Source organism: Pan troglodytes, chromosome 6 (assembly GCF_028858775.2).
Source record: "Pan troglodytes isolate AG18354 chromosome 6, NHGRI_mPanTro3-v2.0_pri, whole genome shotgun sequence".
Lineage (NCBI taxonomy): Eukaryota > Metazoa > Chordata > Mammalia > Primates > Hominidae > Pan > Pan troglodytes.
Window position 1 is genome coordinate 35,773,825 of NC_072404.2, and position 21,277 is coordinate 35,795,101.

At 41.5% G+C, this 21,277-nt stretch overlaps 1 protein-coding gene across 3 annotated transcripts in view; it reads right to left on the reverse strand.

Annotated features, from left to right (window-relative positions):
- Positions 1-1,629, reverse strand: part of SCRN1 (secernin 1) — a 68,919-nt gene extending 67,290 nt beyond the window's left edge. Inside the window, exon 1 of one of the 3 annotated variants that reach the window (XM_003318230.7) lies at positions 1,496-1,629. The gene's annotated coding sequence lies outside the window, so the exon portion shown is untranslated. Of the gene's footprint in view, positions 1-1,186; positions 1,400-1,495 lie in introns of those variants that run through there. The other 2 variants (XM_519021.8, XM_016957231.4) reach the window with 2 other exon arrangements.
- Positions 1,630-21,277: the final 19,648 nt, after the last annotated feature.

The following is a 21,277-nucleotide window of genomic DNA, read 5'->3' on the forward strand; positions in this document are numbered from 1 at the left end:
TACTCCATACCCGGATGAGCCTTGACTCACACTAATTCCCTCCCTGAGGCTTAAGTCAGCGGGCAGCTGATGGTTGTGGTCTGTGCTGCTTCCGCCTGGCCTATTTTTCATGCTGCCATTTTGAATTAGCATAGGTTTCCTCTGCAACTGATGCATCTTCTAACCAGGCTGGGAACACAACACGCGCACACGCGCACACACACACGCACGCACCCACCCCACCCGGCTGCCGGACGCAAGCGTAAGTCAAGGCACTTGCATGTTAGAATCAGACAGAAAATCCAGAAAAGCCACGTTATTTAACAGAACCCTACAAGGTCAGCTTTGAGTCAAAGCAGGTAACAGTTTCCTTCGATGTTTTCATGGACATTTTTATTCCCAAATCCGAGTTCTCGCCAATTCTCTAAAGTTCAAGCGCCCCTCCTGCTTTGCAGACCACATTTCTCTCGGCCCTCGCGAGTGAGGTCGCCAAATACTCGACGCCTCAAGAGCGAGCCGAGGAGGCAGAGGCCGACCAAGCCGGCCTCTCGGCAGCCCTGCCCGGCGCCCCGCGGAGAACGCCCGGGTGCGGCTCGAGGGAAGTTGTGTCAAGTCCCACGCGCGGCCCGCGGAGAACCCAGCGGCGGCCCGCGCGCGTCGGCCTAGCGGGGAGGGCTGCTCCGGGACACGGTGCGGCGGCCGCGGGCGAGTTGGACGCGCTAGCAGAGCCGGGCCGAAGGCGGCGGGCGTCTCCGGGCAGCCATGTTCGCGGCGCCCGCCCGCGCAGCAGGTACGGCACCTCGGGGAAGGTGCCCGGCTCGCCCCAGACCCCAGGGTGGCGAGGCCAGGGGCCCACAGGCACATCCCAGCGGGCAGCAGGTTGGCTGCCAGGAAAAGGAAACCCAGGAAGAGCAGCGCGGGGAACCCGGCTGCGGTGCGGGAGCCCGGGGCCGGCATCCTTCCACTGCACCCCCGCAGTCCCCGAGCCGAGTCACCCCGGCTTCAGGCCGAGGCCACCTCTCCTCTGACCGCCCCCAGGCTCCCAGCCCGCCCGGGCCAGCATCGGGAATCGGCCTGGGGTAACGCTACCCGCGGGTTCGGAGGGACAGCGGGAGGAGATGAAGCGCAGGAGGTGGCGATGGCGGGTGGGGTGAAACCGCCGGGAAAGCAGCGCTGCAAACGCCCTGCGCTCCCAGACGCGGCTCACCTGGGGCGGCGGGCTCCGGGCTCCGCGCTCCGCTCTCCGCTCTGCGGTGCTGAGGCTGCGGCCGCCGAGGGTGCGGGTGCTGCCGGGGCCGGATTACTGCGGCGACCTCGGGGGCTGCAGCTGCAGTGGCGGAGGCGGCCGCCGGGCGCTTCCCCCTACCCAGACTCCCAGCGCTGGGGCCCGCCGCCCCCCGCAGCAGCTGGCCCGACTCACGTGACCGCGGGGCCCACCCTCCGCCTCCCCCACCCCGGCCCCCGGGGCCCCGCCGCACCCCGCGCGTCTGGCTGCACGGGCCGCGGCGCTGCTCACCGTCGAGTAGGGAGGGGGCCTGGGAGCTGGAGGAGCGGCCGAGAGGGCGTATCTCGCCGCAGAAAGTGGCCCCCTCTTTGCTAGATTTTTATTTCTTGGTTGTGGCTCTCAAAAGGGAAAACCCGGGCTTTAAGGAGCCAGGCCCAGCATCCTTTCGGCGCCTCTTCCCGACGTTTGGTTGCTACGTCCGGGCCTCGGCGCCCACACAAGATTTCCCCGGAGAGAAATGTGTCCTGTACCTTGTTGACTCGCACGTCCAAGTCGAGTCCCTGGTTTTAAAAGTGCCGTCCTGTACCATGTTGGTAAGCCAGACCCTGTCCCAGGTACTTGGACATTGTGGCCTAGAGAGGTTAAGTAACTTGCCCAAGGTCACACAGCACGTAACTAAGCCAAGATTCCATATCTGGGTTAATAAAGTTATGTACAGGGACTTGTGTGGTGTGTGTGTGTGTGTGTGTGTGTGTGTGTGTGTTGATGCCAGCGTCAACTCCATCTTTTATAAGTAAGAAAAGACTATCTCAAAAGATATGAAGACGTAATTCACAGGAAAATAAATGCAATTCTATCCTGGCACACGAAAAGATATTCAGGCTCACTTAACTGCAAATCAAATATGTGGGGTAGCATCTTCCACCAGCCAGATTAACAAAAATCAAAACATTTTGAGTCTTGCTCTGTCGCCCATTCTGGAATGCAGTGGCAGGATCTCGGCTCACTGCAAACTCCGCCTCCTGCCTCCTGCCTCCCGCCTCCCGCCTCCCGCCTCCCGGGTTCAAGCGATTCTCGTGCCTCAGCCTCCCAAGTGGCTGAGACTACAGACCCACGCCACCAGCCTCGCTAATTTTTTTGATTTTTAGTAGAGATGGGGTTTCACCATGTTGCCCAGGCCGGTCTCAAACTCCTGAGCTTAGGCAATCCGCCTGCCTCTACTATCCATCTTCCTTAAAAAAGGAGAATGATCTTTATGTGCTAATACAAAACTATTTCCAACCTATACTAACTAAAGAAAAATAAAAAGCTAGGTGCAGAACGTTGTGTGTGTTATTTGTGGGAAGAAAATATGTACGTATGTCTGTACTTATTTTTGTAAATGCATAGAGTATCTTTGGAAGAGTACGTAAGAACCTGTAATAGATGCCACCAGGGAGCAGAATTGGGAGACTGGGTGCTGGGGAGAGAAGGAGACTTTTTTCCATGCCCTTTGAATGTTGAACCTGTGCTTACAGTCTGACACATGAGTAAACGGATAGTGGGGAAGGGCTGAGGAAGTTGGTGTAGGTACTGCAGAATAGAGCATTGGTTCATAGACTCTTGGAGCACAAAGGTACTTTACTGTTCTTTTAGTCTAGCCAAGAAAACTGTAGCCAATGAGTCTAAATAATCAATATTAGAAATTTCTAGCGGGCTTATTCCTGGGTTCCGCCCAGATCTATGGAATTCAGAGTCTCTGGGGCTGGAGCCAGGGAACCCGCATTTTTCAAGCTCTTTAGTTGTTTCTCTTGCACATTAAAGTCTGAAAGTCCGTGGGGTGTGGGTAGGGAGAGCATTAGGAAAAATAGGTAATGCATGCTGGGCTTAATACCTAAGTGATGGGTTGATAGGTGCAGCAAATCACCGTGGTACACGTTTACTTATATAACAAATCTGCACATCTTGCACATATACCCCAGAACTTAAAATAAATATTAAACATTTTTTAAAAAGTCTCAGAGTCGCTGTTTTATTTTTTGTTTGTTTTGAGATGGGATCTCGCTCTGTCACCCAGCCTCGAGGGAAGTGGCTCACTGCAGCCTCTACCTCCTAGGCTCAAGTGATCCTCCTACCTCAGCCTCCTGAGTAGATAGGACTACAGGCATGTGCCACCATGCCTAGCTACTTTTTAAAATATTTTTGTAGAAATGGAGTCTCACTATGTTGCCCAGGCTGGTTTCAAGCTCCTGGACTCAAATGATCCTCCTGCCTCAGCCATCTAAAGTGTTAAGATTACAGACGTGAGCCACCGTGCCCAGCCAGAGTCACTGTTTTAAATGTCTAGTTTAAGACTACACCACTACTAGAAAGGCAAATGCAATCCTGTGCCTTCCTATAGCCAGTATATGTCATTTGTTGTGTAAAGGATGGCACTTGCACCCCACGCTGCTCCCCTGGAGGCAGCCATATGCTCAGTACACGGATAGGGGATACTGCCAACCTGCCTGCCTGGCCTGAAATCTTTGAAGCCTGTTGGTTTGTCCCTACACAGCCACAGGAGCTGTGAGGCCAGGAGCCCAGGAACACATGGAGATTGAAAGACACCTGCTTTCCCCAGGGTCTGCATGGAGAAGCTTATTATATGGCGCTATGAACGCTTATTAAACAGCAGCAATGACCGGGCATGGTGGCTCACGCCTGTAATCCCAGCACTTTGGGAGACCAAGGTGGGTGGATCACGAGGTCAGAAGATCAAGACCATCCTGGCCAACATGGTGAAACCCCGTCTCTACTGAAAATACAAAAATTAGCTGTGTGTGGTGGTGCATGCCTATAATCCCAGCTACTTGGGAGGCTGAGGCAGGAGAATAGCTTGAACCAGGGAGTCGGAGGTTGCAGTGAGCCAAGATCGTGCCATTGCACTCCAGCCTGGGTGAGAGAGTGAGACTCCGTCTTAAAAAAAAAAAACAAAAACCAGCAGCAATACATTTATTTTGTCTCTGCTTTGTATCCAAAAGACAGTCCCTACTATTATTTGAGCTGCATAAATAGAGATAAGAGAACAGAACTGTCCAACAAATGTGGAGAACACCAAGAAATATCAGTAAGGGCTTTAATCATTGGCCTCTATCAATTATGTGAGGTTTAACTTTGAGTAAATTATAAGATTTCCATGAGCTAGCTTGCAAGGAAAAAAAATGTCTTAAATGACTTGCAACTGTTACACAGTCATTTATATTCCATCTAGTCATATTCAGAGACTTAAGAGCTAAAAAATACAAGCATAACAGATTTCCTTTTTTCTCTTCCGCCCTGAGAAGGACATGATCCCTACAGATCTCTGCAGCTGAGGCAGAAGGAGATTATAGCTAGAGTCTGTCTGCTAAACATGTCTGGAGGGTACACTCAGTGATGACCACAGATACTAATGGTGTTTTCAGTTTGGAACAATTATGAATAAAGCTGCTAATAATATTTATCTACAAGTTTTATGTAAGTGTAGGTTTTCATTTATCTTGGGTAGACATTAGATTGGTGCAAAAGTAATTGCAGTTTTTGCCATTACTGTTTTAAAAAAATGGCAAAAACTGCAATCACTTTTGCACCAACCAACCTAATACTTAAGAGTGAAGTGGGTGAGTCATATGGCAGGTGTATATTTAAATTTATAAAAAGTTGCCAAACTGTATTCCAAAGTGGTTTTTACCATTTTACATTATATCAGAAATATATGAGAGTTCCAGTTGCTCCACATCCTTATCAACACTTGCTATTATCAATCTTCTAAATTTTATCGATTCTCACAAATGTGTACTGAAATCTCCTCGTGGTTTTAATTTATATTGCCTTTTTTTTTTTTTTGAGACAGCATCTCACTCTGTCTCCAGGCTGGAGTGCAGTGGTACGATCTCGGCTCACTGCAACCTCTACCTCCCAGGTTCAAGCAATTCTCCTGCCTCAGCCTCCTGAGTAGCTGAGACTACAGCTGCACACCACCATGCCTAGCTAATTTTTCTATCTTTAGTAGAGATGGGGTTTTACCATGTTGGCCAGGATGATCTTGATCTCTTGACCTCATGAGCCACCCGCCTCAGCCTCCCAAAGTGCTGGGATTATAGGCATGAACTACCGTGTCCAGCCTATATTTCTTTGCTGATTAATAATGGTGAGCAACTTTTCCTATACTTGTTAGCCATTCATATATGTTCTTTTGGAAAGTGTTTAAGTCTTTTGCCTGTTAAAAAGTTTTATATTTTTAATTAGTATTATTATTACATGTTAAGAATTCCTTATATCTGGATACAAGTTCTTTATCATATTTATGTATTACAAATATATTCTTTCAGTATATGTCTCGCTTTTCATTTTATTAGTGGTGTCTTTTGAAGAGAAGATTTTAATTTTGTTATGCTCAATTTATCAATATTTTTTCTTTTATAGTTAATACTTTTTATGTCCTAAGAAATTTTGCCTACTCCAAGGTTGCAAAGATTTTCTTCTATGTTTACATCCAGAGATGTATAGTTTTTTAGCACTTATGTTAAGACCATGGTCCATTTCAAGTAAATTTTTGAATAAGTGGAGGTAAAATTCCAAGTTTATTTATGTGACTATTCAATTGTTCCGGCACCATTTGTTTTCCCCCAGGATTTACCATGCTATTGACAAAAGTCAATTGACCGTGTAAATGTAGGTATATTTCTCAACTCTCTCTTCCATTCTATTGGTCTATATAATTATTCTTTTTTTTTTTTTTTTTTTTTTTTTGAGACAGAGTTTCACTCTTGTTGCCCAGGCTGCAGTGCAATGGCATAATCTTGGCTCACTGCAACCTCCACCCTCCAGGTTCAAGCGAGTCTCCTGCCTCAGCCTCCCAAGTAGCTGGGATTACAGGCATGTGCCACCACACCTAGCTAATTTTGTATTTTTAGTAGAGACAGGGTTTCTCCATGTTGGTCAGACTGGTCTCGAACTCCTGACCTCAGGCGATCTGCCCACCTCAGCCTCCCAAAGTGCTGGGATTACAGGCGTGAGCCACCATGCCCGGCTATGTATTTATTCTTATGCCAATACTATACTCTCTTGATTATTATAGATTTATATCAAGTCTTGAAGTCAGGCAGCTTAAGTCTTCCAAGTTTGTTCTTTTTCAGAACTGTTTTGGCTATTCTAGGTACTCTGCACTTGGTTATAAATTTTAGAATCAGCTTGCCAATTCCTATACAAAATGCTGACTGGAGTCACATTCAATCTATAGACCAATTTGAGGAGAATTTACATCTTAATAATATTGAGTCTTCCAATCTATGAACATGGTATATTTCTCCATTTTTTTAGGTTGTCTGTAAGTTTTCTCAGCAAATATTTAGAGTTTTCAGCATACAGGTCTTGGACATATTTTATTTAATAGTTATTTCATGTTTTTGGGTGTTATTGTAACTAATCATTTTAAATTTTATTTTTCAATTGTTCATTGCTAGAATATAAAAATGCAATTGGTTTTTGTATATGGACCTTATATCCTATAACTTTACTAAATATGCTTATGAATTCTATTAACTTTTTCATCATTTGTTAGAATTTTCTCTGTACTCAATCATGTTGACTAAAAATACATTTTTAGTTATTCCTTTTCAATCTATTTGCCTTTTAATTCTTTTCCATATCTTATTGCATTTGCTAGGACCTACTTAATGCTATAGAGGAACAGTGAGAACAAACAAGTTCAGTCATTCACCACTAAGTATGATATTATTTGTAGAGTTTTTTATAGATACCATTTATCATGTTGAGGAAGTTTCCTTCTTTTCCTACTTTGCTGATAGTTTTATTTGTTTTTTCATTTGTTTTTAATGATGAATCAGTGTTGAATTTTGTCAGCTGCTTTTTCTGCATCTATTAAGATGATGAAATGCTTTTTATCCTCTATCCTGTAAATATGATAAAATACATTAATTGATTTTCAAATGTTTAACTGCATTTGGGGGATAAATCTCAATTTGGTTATGATGAATTATCTTTTTTATATATTTCTAGGTTGAATGTGCTAATATTTTGCAAAACATTTTTGTGCCTATTTTTATGAGAGATATTGGCATATAGATTGATACATAGTATTCTTTTCTGGTTTTGGTGTATAGGTGATACTGACTTCATAATATAAGCTGGTAAGTGTACCCATCTCTTCTATTTTCTGAGTATTTGTAGGACTGGTATTTTTCCTTCCTTAAATATTTGATAGAGTTTGCCAATGACTTCATCAACCTGGAATGCAGTTTTGATTGTGAAAATATCTTAAAGTATGAATAAATTTCTTAATTGACATATGGTTATTCAGGTTTTTCGTTTGTCCTTAAGTCAATTTTGATAAATTGTGTCTTTCAAGGAAATTGTCCATTTCATGTAAGTTAGTGAATTTATTGGAAAAAATAATTTATAGTATTTCTTTATTATCCTTTATTATTCATAGCATCTGTAGCAGTGTCTCCTCCTCTGCATTTCTCTAGGAAATTTGTGTCTTTTTCTTTTTAAGGATTAGTCCAGTAGAGATTTATTGATTCCTCTGATCTTTTTGAAGAACCAGTTTTCAGTTTCACTGATTTTCTCTATTGTTTAAACTTTCTTTTATTTACTTTGAGTTTAATTTGCTCTTCTTTTTCTAGCTTCTTAGAACTTAGATCATTGATTTTAGATTCTTTGTCTTTTCAAAGTATATGTAGGAATAAACCTTTACCTTTAAAAATAAACTTTATATAAGTATATAAAGATATAAATTCCCCTCTAAACACTGCTTTAGCATCATCCTCCAAATTTGATATGTTATGTATTAGTTTCTTCTGGCTGCTATAACAAATTACCACAAACTTGGTGGCTTAGCTCAAAACAACACAAACATTTCCTCACAGTTCTGGAGGCCAGATGTCTGAAATCAGTATTACTGGGATGGACTCAAGGTATTGACAGGATCTGGCACCATCCAGAGGCTCTCAGGGAGAATCTGTTCCTTGCTTCTGTCAGCATTTGGTGGCTGCTAGCATTCCTTGGCTTGTAGCCACATCACTGCAATCTTCTAGGCCAGCATCTTCTAATCTCTCTTTCTGTTCTGTCTTCACATAGCTTTCAAAACTCTCTGTGATCAAATCTTCCTGTGCCTCCCTCATAAGGATACATATGATTGCATTTAGGGACCGCCATGCTAATCTAGGATAATCTTCCCATCTCAAGATCCTTAACCTAATCATATCCATAAAGTCCTTTTTATTGCCATATAAGATAATATCACAAATTTCAGGAATTAGGATGTAGATATCTTTTAGGAAGCCATTTTCATCATACCACATGTTGTATTTTCATTTTCATTCATTTTATTTCACTTCATTTTCATATTTTCTAAGTTCTCATATTTCTTTTCCCCATGGGTATTTTTGTTTTATGGCCTAGCTATGGACCATCTTGGTGAATTTTCCATGTGTGTGTTAAAAACCTGTGTATTCTGCTGTTATTGAGGGTACTGTTTTATAAAAATCAATTAGATCAAGTTGGTTGATAGCACTGTTCAAGTCTTCTATTCCGTATAGATTTTTTTTCCATATTTGTTCTATCAGTTACTAAGAGAGGATTGCTGTAGCCTTGAACTGTATTTGTGGATCTTTCTATTTCTTTTAGTTCTGTCAATTTTTGCATCTTGTATTTTGAGGATCTGTTAGGAGGTACATACATACTTAGGATTGCTATGAATTATTTTAAAATGTCTCTTTTTTCTCTCTGGTAATATTTATTGTCCTGAAGTCTACTTAGTCTAATACTAACAAAGTCACCCTCCTGATTAGTGGTTGCATAGTACATTTTTTCATCGTTTTACTTTTAAACTGTGTTTGTCTTTATAGTGGGATTTTGTAGATACAATATAATTGGATCTTGCTTTTCATTCAATATGACATTTTTTTACTTTTTTAATTGAAGTGTTTTAATCAGTGTTTCTCAAATAGGGGCAATTTTGGACCCAGGGGACATTTGGCAATGTCTGGAGACATTTTTGGTTGTCACAATGGCAGAGGTTGAGGAAGTCTCTACTAGCATCTAGTTTATAAAGACCAGGAATGCTGTTGAACATTCTACAGTGGAAAGGATAGCCTCCTACAAGCAATAATTTTTTATTTTTGAGACTGGATCTCATTCTGTTTCCCAGGTGGAGTACAGCGGCACCTTCATGATTCACTGCAGCCTGGGTCTCCCAGGTTCAAGTGATCCTCCCACCTCACCCTTCCTAGGAGCTGGGACTACAGGCATGTGCCACCATGCCTGGCTAATTTTTCTATTTTTTGTAGAAACGGGGTTTGCCATGTTGTCCAGGCTGGTCTCAAACTCCTGTGCTCAAACAATCCACCCACCTCAGGCTTCCAAAGTGCTGGGATTACAGGTGTGAACCACTGTGCACAGCCCCTACCACATTTTCTTGATCCATTAATCTGTTGATAGACACTTAAGCTGATTCTACGTCTTGGCTATTGTGAACAGTGCTGCCATAAACTTGGGGGTGCAGATATCTCTTTGAGACACTGATTTAATCCTTTGGATATACATCCAGTAGTGAGATTGCTGGATCATATGGTGACTCTTTTTTAGTTTTTTTGAGAAACCCCCATACTTTTCTCCATAATGGCTGTACTAATTTACATTCCCATCAACAGTATGGAAGAGTTCCCTTTTCTCTGCATTTCTGCCTGTATTTGTTATTTTTTGTCTTTTTGATACCAGCCATTCTAACTGGGGTGAGATGATACCTCATTGTGATTTTGATTTGCATTTCCCTGATGATTAGAGAGGTTGAGCATATTTACATATACTTATTGGCCATTTGTATGTCTTCTTTTTAAAAATATCTATTCAGATTATTTGCTCATTTTTAAATTGGATTATTTGTTTTTTGCTGTTGAGATATTTGAATTCCTTGTATATTCTGAATATTAATCCCTTGTCAGATGAATAGTTTGGAAATATTTTCTCCCATTCTGTGGGTTGTCTCCTCACCTCACTGATTCACTTCCAGTTTTGAAAGATATTTTTGCTGAGTATGTAGTTTTTGGTTGAGAGCTTTTTTCTTTCAACACTTTAAAGGAACCATTCAATTTTCATAAGACATTGCCATAAGGCTTGCATAATTTCTGAAGAAAAGTTTGTGTTTGATTACCTTTCTTCCCCTGCTTATATCTTTTTTCCTATGGCTACTTTTAAGATTTTTCTCTTTATCTCAGGCTTTGAGGAATATGATTATGACGTATCTTGGTATGTTCTTTTCTGTGTTTATCCCACCTAGGCTTTATTGAGTTTCTCAGATCTGTAGGTTTATCATTCCTCTTAAATTTTGGGCCATTATTTCTTCAAATATTTTATCCAGTGCATCCTTCCCCTCACAGATTCAGGAACTCTGATTACCCGTATGTTAGGCCACTTGATATTGTTCCATACATCACTGAGGTTCTTGTTCTTCTGCTTTTAGTCTCTGCTCTCTGTGCTTTATTTTGAATAATTTTGCTTGGTATTTGTTCAAATTTAGTTATCTTTTCTCCTGTAGCCTCTAATCTGCTATCATCTGTGAAATTTTTATAGCAGTAATGTAGTATTTTTCTTTTTTTGAAGCTCAGTTTGGTTCTTTTTTTTTTTGAGATGGAGTCTTGCTCTGTCACCCAGGCTGGAGTGTAGTGGCATGATCTTGGCTCACTGCAAGCTCCGCCTCCCGGGTTCACGACATTCTCCTGCCTCAGCCTCCCGAGTAGCTGGGACTACAGGCGCCCGCCACCACTCCTGGCTAATTTTTTGTATTTTTTTTTAGTAGAGATGGGGTTTCTCTGTGTTAGCCAGGATGGTCTTGATCTCCTGACTTCGTGATCCACCCACCTCGGCCTCCCAAAGTGCTGGGATTACAGGCGTGAGCCACAGTGCCCGGCCTCCAGTTTGGTTCTTTTTATATTACCCATTCCTTTCATATGTATTTTTCTTTAAATCCCTGATCATATTTATAATATTTTAATAGCTATTTTAAAGACCATGTATGCTAATTTCATAATTTCTGTCAATTTTTAGTCTGTTGTTGATGATTGATTGATCTCCTGTTTCTGTGCCAGTCTTCCAATTCAGATGCCAGGCTTTGTGAATTTTATGTTGTTGAGTGATGAATTTATTTTTTGTATTGCTTTAAAGAGTGTTGGTGTTGGGCCTTTTTCCAGTGCTCAACACGATGTGGAAGCTGCCAAAGCCAGGGCTTCCACCCTCTGAAGCCACAGCCCGAGCTCTACATTGGCCCCTTTCAGCCACGGCTGCAGTGGCTGGGACACAGGGTACCAAGTCCCTAGGCTACACACAACACGGGGACCCTGGGCCCAGCCCACGAAACCACTTTTTCCTCCTGGGCCTCCTGGCCTGGGATGGGAGGGGCTGCCGTGAAGGTCTCTGTCATGACCAGGAGACATTTTCCCCATGGTCTTGGGGATTAACATTAGGCTCCTTGCTACTTATGCAAATTTCTGCAGCAGGCTTGAATTTCTCCTCAGAAAATGGATTTCTACTGCATTGTCAGGTTGCAAATTTTCTGAACTTTTATGCTGTTTCCCTTTTAAAACAGAATGCTTTTAACAGCACCCAAGTCACATTTTGACTGCTTTGCTGCTTAGAAATTTCTTCTGCCAGATACCCTAAATCATCTCTCTCAAGTTCGAAGTTCCATAGATCTCTAGGGCAGGGGCAAAATGCTGCCAGTCTCTTTGCTAAAACATAACAAGAGTCACCTTTGCTCCAGTTCCCAACTAGTTCCTCATCTCCATCTGAGACCACCTCAGCCTGGACCTTATTGTTCATATCACTATCAGTATTTTGTCAAAGCCATTCAACAAGTCTCTAGGAAGTTCCAAACTTTCCCACATTTTCCTGTCTTCTTCTGAGTCCTCCAAACTGTTCCAACCTCTGCTTGTTACCCAGTTCCAAAGTTACTTCCACATTTTCAGGTATCTTTTCAGCAATGCCCCACTCTACAGGTACCAATTTACTTTATTAGTTCGTTTGCATGCTGCTGATAAAGACATGCCTGAAACCGGGAAGAAAAAGAGTTTTAATTGGACTTACAGTTCACATGGCTGGGGAGGCCACAGAATCATGGCGGGAAGTGAAAGGCACTTGTTACCTGGTAGTGGCAAGAGAAGAATGAGGAAGAAGCAAAAGCAGAAACCTCCAATAAACCCATCAGATCTCATGAAGCTTATTCACTATAATGACAATAGCAAGGGAAAGACCGGCCCCCATGATTCAATTACCTCTCCCTGGGTCCCTCCCACAACAGGTGGGAATTCTAGGAGATACAGTTCAAGTTGAGATTTGAGTGGAAACATAGCCAAACCATATCACTGTCCCTTCTCTTTGCCTCCAAGCAGAAAGCTGGGTGGTTGTCTCATTTGTTTCCTTTCTCTTGCGGATCACAAGAGAAAGGAAACAAATGCTCTGCCTGTCATCCAATGTCTGACAACAATTGTTTCATGCATTTTGCTCAGTTTTCTAGTTGTTCACAATAGAACAGCAAGTCCCATAGCAGTTTTTCCTTCATAGGCAGATGTGAAAGCCTAGGAGCACAAATCTTATTGCCTCTAAGGAACCAAATGTCCTGGTGTAGACTCAACTAGACCCATTATTTAGGAAATACAAATGTACAGTCTATTTATAGAACCTCTTAAACATACCAGTAAGAAATATTTATCTGACACATGTACCAAAAATTGCACTCTTGCTACAAGAATGAAAAAGGGGGCTGGGCGCAGTGGCTCACGCCTGTAATCCCAGCACTTTGGGAGGCTGAGGTGGGCGGATCACGACGTCAGGAGTTCAAGACCAGCCTGGCCAACATGGTGAAACCCCATCTCTACTAAAAATACAAAAATTAGCCGGGCGTGGTGGCGCGTGCCTGTAATCCCAGCTACTTGAGAGGCTGAGGCAGGAGAATCACTTCAACCCAGGAGGCAGAGGTTGCAGTGAGCCGAGACCACGCCACTGCACTCCAGCCTGGCAACAGAGCATGACTCCATCTCAAAAAAAAAAAAAAAAAAAGGAACATCATAGCCTCTCCTCTCAAGATGTCAGAGACAAGCAAGGAAATTAAGTATAGAGGTAATATAATTAGACGTTGATTATATGTTGCTGTCAGGGTAGCACAAAGGTTATGCAAAAATAAATACACGGATCTGACATATTAGGAAATGTAAGCAAGTTTAAAAGATGGCCATCTCTCTCAAAACTTCCTTTTATTAAAAATATTTTCTTAAATAGCCATAAATGAGGGTTACTCAAACCTAGACCATTAAAAAATTATATATGACAATTTTGCCTTGTCTTCCAACCAGTGTTATTGATTGACTGAAGAACACTATGCATAGATTTTGAGGAGCTTAAAGTGCCGTAGGTGTAATTGCGAAATGCCTTTAACACATTGCATATAGAGGTATTTTCCACTTAGTACTTCTTTCAGTGTATAATAATGGGAGGAGGAAAAAAGACCTGTCACTGGGCAAACCTCATGGGAATGGACTACAGACAGTGCTGTGTGAATTAGGCACTTATGTATGGGTAAGAAAGCCTGCATAATTGCTTTATGTATAATGTTATGAGAACCAAACAAAGAAGCTGACAGAGAAGCCAGGGGAAAATGAGAAAGAAAAGCACTAGTCAAGATTAGTCAGCCACCTGCCTTAATCCTGTGACAACTGTGTTTAGGAGGTTAGTTTTCTGAATTTGGTTACCATAGTAATAGACCTTTAGAATGTCCTTAAATCAATTTACAGAATTACTATTCATATTAAGCAACACAAATAGATTTTAGGTTGTTAAAATCTATTTTTAAATTTTTTTAGAAATGAAGTGATCCATCAAGCCCTTTAGATATATAATTTAGACAACCATAAATTGTATTTTGGCAAAGGGAAGTTGTAAGGTCGTATTCATTATTATTGGGTGACGGGTTTATAAGTTCAATAATTCAAATATGTCATCTTAATGAATGACTCCTAATAAATTTTAAATAAGATAGAGTTCATGAATGTTCTAGACCTAGCTTTAAAACCAAATATGTATGCTTCACACGCATTCCTACACCTCTAGGAGTCATCTGTGGGTTTAGCCAATTATATGGATAATTTAAAGGGGAATTGCTGAGACCTGGTCTAGTGATCATCCAAGAGCTGCCTAGAGGATTCTACGGTCAGACTTGGGAATTTCAACCGAACTCTTCCTTTTTTTTTTTTTTTTTTCTAGTTTACATGTGTGGAAAAGGTCCACTTCATTTTATGCAGTTTTTAAACTGGGCTTTTTAATATTCTAGTGACATCTGAAGCTACTTTTTAACAGATGAAGGCTTATCCAGAATTGTAAAAGTTGGTTCTCATATCTGCAATTTTAAGACCACTGCTCACTTAAGATATTAATAATATAAAACTTTAAACAAAAGTTGCAATTTTCTAATTCTTCAGAGAACTAAACAAAGTCTGCTTAAATTGCTGTAGATTGGCGTTCAGTTAAAGGAAGACTTCGTTCATGCTATGAGTGGTTAAAGGATTCCTGGCCAGGTATGGTAGCTTACACTTTGGAAAGCAAGGTGGGAGGAGCTTTTGAGGTCAGGAATTTGAGACCAGCATGGGTAACATAGCGAGACCCGCGTCTCTACAAAAAATTTTAAAAGTAGCCGGGCGTGGTGGTGTGTGCCTGCAGATTATTTGAGCCCAGAAGTTGGAATGGGGCTGTAATTGCACTATTGCACTCCAGCCTGGGAGACAGAGTTTGTTTTATTAGTTTCAAACAAAACAAAAAACCCCAGTGATTCCATGTATGAATTTCTCTGACTCTAGAGAAAGAATATTTTGTTTGAGGCATCCTTGTATTTTCCATGAACCACAGAAAAACTAGTATTAGTTTATTTCATGTCAGATGAATCGCCTGACTTTCAGAGAATTGGGAATAATCTAGATACATGAAAATATTTTAGTGTTTAAATTCCTGATTATTTTTCACTTTCCTTTTCATTGACTTTCTACCCTTAATCATAAACCTAACCCTGGATTTTTACTATTATTATTATATCCCTTGTACCGCTGGTTCTAGATCCTGTAGAGCTGCAATCAGTGTCTTGTTCACCTTTGAATTTCAAAAAGCACCTATCATATTAAAATAAAAATTAAAGGTGGAAACTATCTTACCATCAAATGAAATTATCAGATAATCTCCCTTTTAGCTTTACTCTGCATACAAAGAAAGGACTGAGCTTTAAGAAGTGCTAGACAGGCCGGGCGCGGTGGCTCATGCCTGTAATCCCAGCACTTTGAGAGGCTGAGACGGGTGGATCACAAGGTCAGGAGATCGAGACCATCCTGGCTAACACGGTGAAACCCCGTCTCTACTAAAAATACAAAAAATTAGCCGGCCTGGTGGTGGGCGCCTGTAGTCCCAGCTACTCGGGAGGCTGAGGCAGGAGAATGGTGTGAACCCGGGAGGCGGAGCTTGCAGTGAGCCGAGATCGCGCCACTGCACTCCAGCCTGGGCGACAGAGCGAGACTCCGTCTCAAAAAAAAAAGTACTAGACAATGTCCAGACTAGACAAATCCACAGAGAAAGTAGTCTGGTGATTGCTTAGGGCTGGGGGAGTTAGGGAAGGTGAGGAATAACTGCTAATGGGCATGGGCATCTCTTTTTGAGGTGATGAAATGTTCTAACAGTAACTGTGTTGATGGTTGCACAACTCTGAATATACCAAAATTTATTGAACTGTAAAAAAAACATTGTAGTACATATTTTATAAAAAATGAAATAACCTCACCCCCTAAAAAAGAAATATTAGATAACCGTTGAACACTCACTAGCTGAGGAAAACAGGTAAGAGGTAACAGTTTTGAAGATATTATTGCCATAGCAATAAAGCGTTAGGAAAAAAATCCAAGGAGCAGAGTTGATTTACTGCACAGTCTTAATGTAAGAGTCAATTAACGTTAGTAGGCTGCTTAGTTTTCTTTAAAATTTATGATACAAAACCGAAAACCTTGACTATTACCATATGTGGCAAGGAAAGTACATGACATTTTGTGAAAGATAATATCTTATAAAATTTAGCCAAAATAATATAAGGAAAAACTTAAGTGAATATTCTCAAGGAACTATTGATATAAAGACACCAGGAGAGAACAATTATAATCTGGGGAAATTTGACAATTCCAAATGGGAATTTCATTGCAAGACCTTTTTTAAATTTTTCCCTGTTTTCCTATAAGTACAATGCTGTCTCTTATTTAAAGGCAAATCACCTTGTATTTGTACTACTATTCCTTTTGGTTAGTCTACCAAGGTCTAATTAAATTTAACTACTAAAGAACCACTTTAAAAATCTGGAATGTCTTAATATATTTTGCAAAAAAATAGCTATATAACAATTTTAGCAGATATGACCGTAATAGAAGAGAATCACCAATATGTGGTTGAATGTTATAATATCCTAGTCTCTTCATAAGAGGTAAAAATTAGATTTAGTTATATTAACATAAAATACATTCTGGCAGAATAAGTCCAACAAATGAATGAGAAAAATGCTACATGAAATTGGAACTAAGCCCCAGTGGGTCTCCCTATCCTTATTTCATTCTTTATAATAATGAAAACTGTTTCTCAATACCTCAATTTACTTTGTGCATGGAATTGTTTTTACTACAATTGTTTGCTGGAGAGGATATTATCTTTATGCTACTGCAGTGTGGAATTTTGAATTAATTAAAAACTTATAAATTCCCAGAAATGCCCAAGTGGGATATAATTTAACTGTTACTAGAGACCAAGGGGATCCACTTTACTCTGGATTTTTAGAGTAAAATCTCAGCAAATATCTCATGTCATTTGTTTTTAGATGATCATAAAACAAAATTGATGTTAGTCTAGCTCACAGGCACTTAGACTGGTTTTATAGATTATGGGCTGACTCATACTCACTACAGCCATCCATTTTATACCAAAGGCTTCATTAGCACTTCAGGAGCACAGAGGACTGGGAAACAAAGCAATCCACAGTGTGCTACATGTTGCAGATCTCCCGGAGTCTTCCAACTGTTTTTATCCTTTTCCTTAAGTATGTCAAAATGAGCTACTTTATTCCCACGTTGAAGGGAGGAAAAGATTATCCTTAGTTTTAAATGGAGAACTGCTAGGAAATTTTACTTAAATTATGAGTGAAACACAGAAACGTGGGCAAAGTACAGAATGACAGACACCAAATGCACAAAAAGAAATTTAACTGCATGGCAAAGACAAGTTTTCACAGAGGGGTACCATGTACTACAGAGAGCATTTCAATTACTATCTTTGGTACAAAATTACACAGTGTATATACACAGTATCTACTATATACATGACATACACACACCATATGTACATACACACATATATATACATATATATTTAGGATAGTCTTTTTTTTTTTTTAAGATAGGGGTCTCCCTCTGTTACCCAGGCTGAAGTGCAATGCTGTGATCATAGCTCACTTCAGCTTCAGACTCCTGGGCTCAAGCAATCTTCCCATCTCAGCCTCCTGAGTAGCTGGGACTACAGACATACACCATGATGCCTGACTAATTTTTTAAATAATTTTTTTGTAAAGATGGGATCTCACTATGTTGCCCAGGCTGGTCTCAAACTCCTGAGCTCAAGTGATCCTCCTTCCTTGGCCTCCGGAAGTGTTGAGATTACAGGCGTGAGCCACCATGGCTGGCTAGAAGAGTCATTTTTTTTTTTCTCCTAAATTGCTTGAACATTCTTCTACAGGGGTGTGTTGCAGATAATTCTGAAAAATATATATATAGAAGAGTAATTTTAGGGAAGTTCAGTGCTCTTTTCCTTTTTCTGGTAGGGAAGATGTTCACAAAAATGTATTTATTGACCATTAACTTTTTGCTGTAAGAATTCAGTCATACAGTCGTACAGGGTACAGAATAATTCTTCGTTGTGTGGCACCAACCCACATGCTGCAGGACATCATTCTCCCTGGCTGCATCCACTCATTGCCGGGAATAGTCCCCAATTATTATGAAATCACCAACAACCCACTGACCACAGTGAGAACCACTGATTTTTTCCACTGACCTAGTGACTATCTAGCATCCTTAGATCGGCTCAACTGTTACTTCCCCAAGGAGTCCTTCTATAGAGTAGGTCAGATCCTTGCCTCCCAAACCCCTTATTTTTAAAATACTTTGTGCCTTGCTTTGATAATTTGTATTATGTATCCAAACTGAAATTTTCTGCTTTCTGCATTAGAATGTAAACCCCCTGGGGGTTGAGTCAGTCTGTCTTGTTCGCTGTGCCACGGCTGATGCCCAGCCCAGCAGGATGCTTTGTACACTGATATACTGGGTACATTTTGTTGAATAAATTAAGCTCAACTTTATATTTCAATAGTTGAGTTGTATTGCTTCTTGTTCTTCAAGCTTAATTTGAACTGTCTAATAAAAAGAAGTAATTGAAAAAAAGAATTCAGTCATAAAAAAAGTTCCTTTTTTTTTTTTTTTTAGACAGAGTCTCGCTCTGTCACCAGGCTGGAGTGCAGTGGTGCGATCTCGGCTCACTGCAACCTCCACCTCCTGAATTCAAGCAATTCTCCTGCCTCAGCCTCCCAAGTAGCTGGGACTACAAGCACGCACCACCACACCCAGCTAATTTTTGTATTTTTAGTAGAGACCGGGTTTCACCATGTTGACCAGGATGGTCTCGATCTCTTGACCTCGTGATCTGCCCGCCTCGGCCTCCCAAAGTGCTGGGATTACAGGCGTGAGCCACTGCGCCCAGCCCATAAAAAATTCTAACCCTGGGGAGGATGGTATCTCTACACAACTTATCTTTTGGCCTATATACTCATTTTGAGGCACAATTAGTTGCCCCAATGCACAATGCTTTCTGGAATACATAAAAGAATGTTCATAGAAAATACAAATATAGGAGACTGTATTTACAAGGGCAGGGAACTAGTGAAGTTATCTGTCCCTCAAATTCAGGTTTTTGGACCACCTGCATCAGGGTCACCAGCAAGCATGTTAAAATGCAGACTCAGGCCCAGTGTGATGGCTCACACCTGTAATCCCAGGACTTTGGGAGGCTGAGGTGGGGGGATCACTTGAGGTCAGGAGTTCAAGACCAGTCTGGCCAACATGGTGAAACCTGGACTCTACTAAAAATACAAAAATTAGCCGGGCACGCTGGCATGCACCTTTAGTCCCAGCTACTTGGGAGGCTGAGGCAGGAGAATCGCTTGAACCTGGGAGGCAGAGGTTGCAGTGAGCTGAGATTGTGCCACTGCACTCTAGCCTGGGTGACAAAGCAGGACTCTGTCTCAACAACAACAAAAACTGCAGATTCACAGGCCCAATCCAATAATTAATGAGAATCTTTGGGGATTCAGGAATCTGCACTTTTAATACACCCCATGTGATTCTGCCATGCACTAAAATGTGAATCACTGCTACATTTCTGCAACCTTTAAAAACTAAGGTGTGTGTCTCATTTTACTTCAGGACGGAGCCCTGACAGCAATGTTTGCTACGGCCTCCCTCTGCAGTCAGCCTAAAGCAAGGAGCTGGAGGTAGATGAGGCAAAGGTAAAGGAGACCAAAACAGTATTTTAAAGAAAAAATCATTTATCTTCAAATAGGCTCCAAACCTAAGGTAAGAATGTATTGATTTCATTGTACTAAAGGGAATACACAAACCCTACTAAAAAGAATGCTGGCCAGGCACGGTGGCTCACGCCTATAATCCCAGCACTGTGGGAGGCCGAGGTAGGGAGATCATCTGAGTTCAGGAGTTCGAGACCAGCCTGACCAACCCAATCTCTACTAAAAATACAAAAATTAGCTGAGTGTGGTGGCATGTGTCTGTAGTCCCAGTTACTCAGGAGGCTGAGGCAGGAAGATCACTTGAACCTGGGAGGTGGAGGTTGCAGTGAGCTGAGATTTAAAAAAAAAAAAAAAGCCGGCCAGGCGCGGTGGCTCATACCTGTAATCCCAGCACTTTGGGAGGCCAAGGCGGGCGGATCACGAGGTCAGGAGATCAAGACCATCCTGGCTAACACGGTGGAACCCGTCTCTACTAAAAATACAAAAAAATTAGCCGGGCGTGGTGGCAGGTGCCTGTAGCCCCAGGCTGAGGCAGGAGAATGGCATGAACCCAGGAGGCAGAGCTTGCAGTGAGCCGAGATCCTGGGCGACAGAGCGAGAATCCGTCTCCAAAAAAAAAAAAAAAAGAATGCTAAGGATGCTAAGGATATTAAGACACAGAAGTACTAGAAATACTATAATAGTAATGCATAGTAATGCTTTTAAATGGGCATATGTGTTTATAATCATTTTGACATCTTAGATTTCAATTTAAGGTAAAATGGGCAAGAAACAAAAAACAAAAATTCTTATGTCCAAGTGCTCTGCACCTCTGGAAAAGAAGTTCTTTTTTATTTTCCCAGGGTTATTATTATAATGCTAATTTACTTTTTTAGTTTTTTGTTTCTCCCTGCATCCGATAGTGCTATAATTTTTTCTTTTTTCTTTTTTTTTTTTTTTGAGATGGAGTCTTGCTCTGTCACTCAAGCTGGAATGTAGTAGCACAATTTTGGCTCACTTCAACCTCCACCTCCCAGGTTCAAGTGATTCTCCTGCTTCAGCCTCCCTAGTAGCTGGGATTACATGCGTGCACCACCATGCCTGGCTAATTTTTGCATTTTTAGTAGAGACAGGGTTTCACCATGTTGACCAGGTTGGTCTCGAGCACCTGACTTCAAGTGATCCCCCCGCCTCAGCGTCCCAAGGTGCTGGGAGTACAGGCATGAGCCACCACACTCAGCGTATAATTTACCTTTTTAATAAAAAGGTAAGAGAATATATTTTCCCATAACATGCCACCAAATTCCTTTTTCTCCTCTTGCAATTTCCAAACACTGAGAAATCACCCATATATACACAGTTCAATGGGGAGAGATAGCATGCTGACCTCTATGTAGCATTAGAAATATAAGCAATAGGCCGGGCGTGGTCCCTCACGC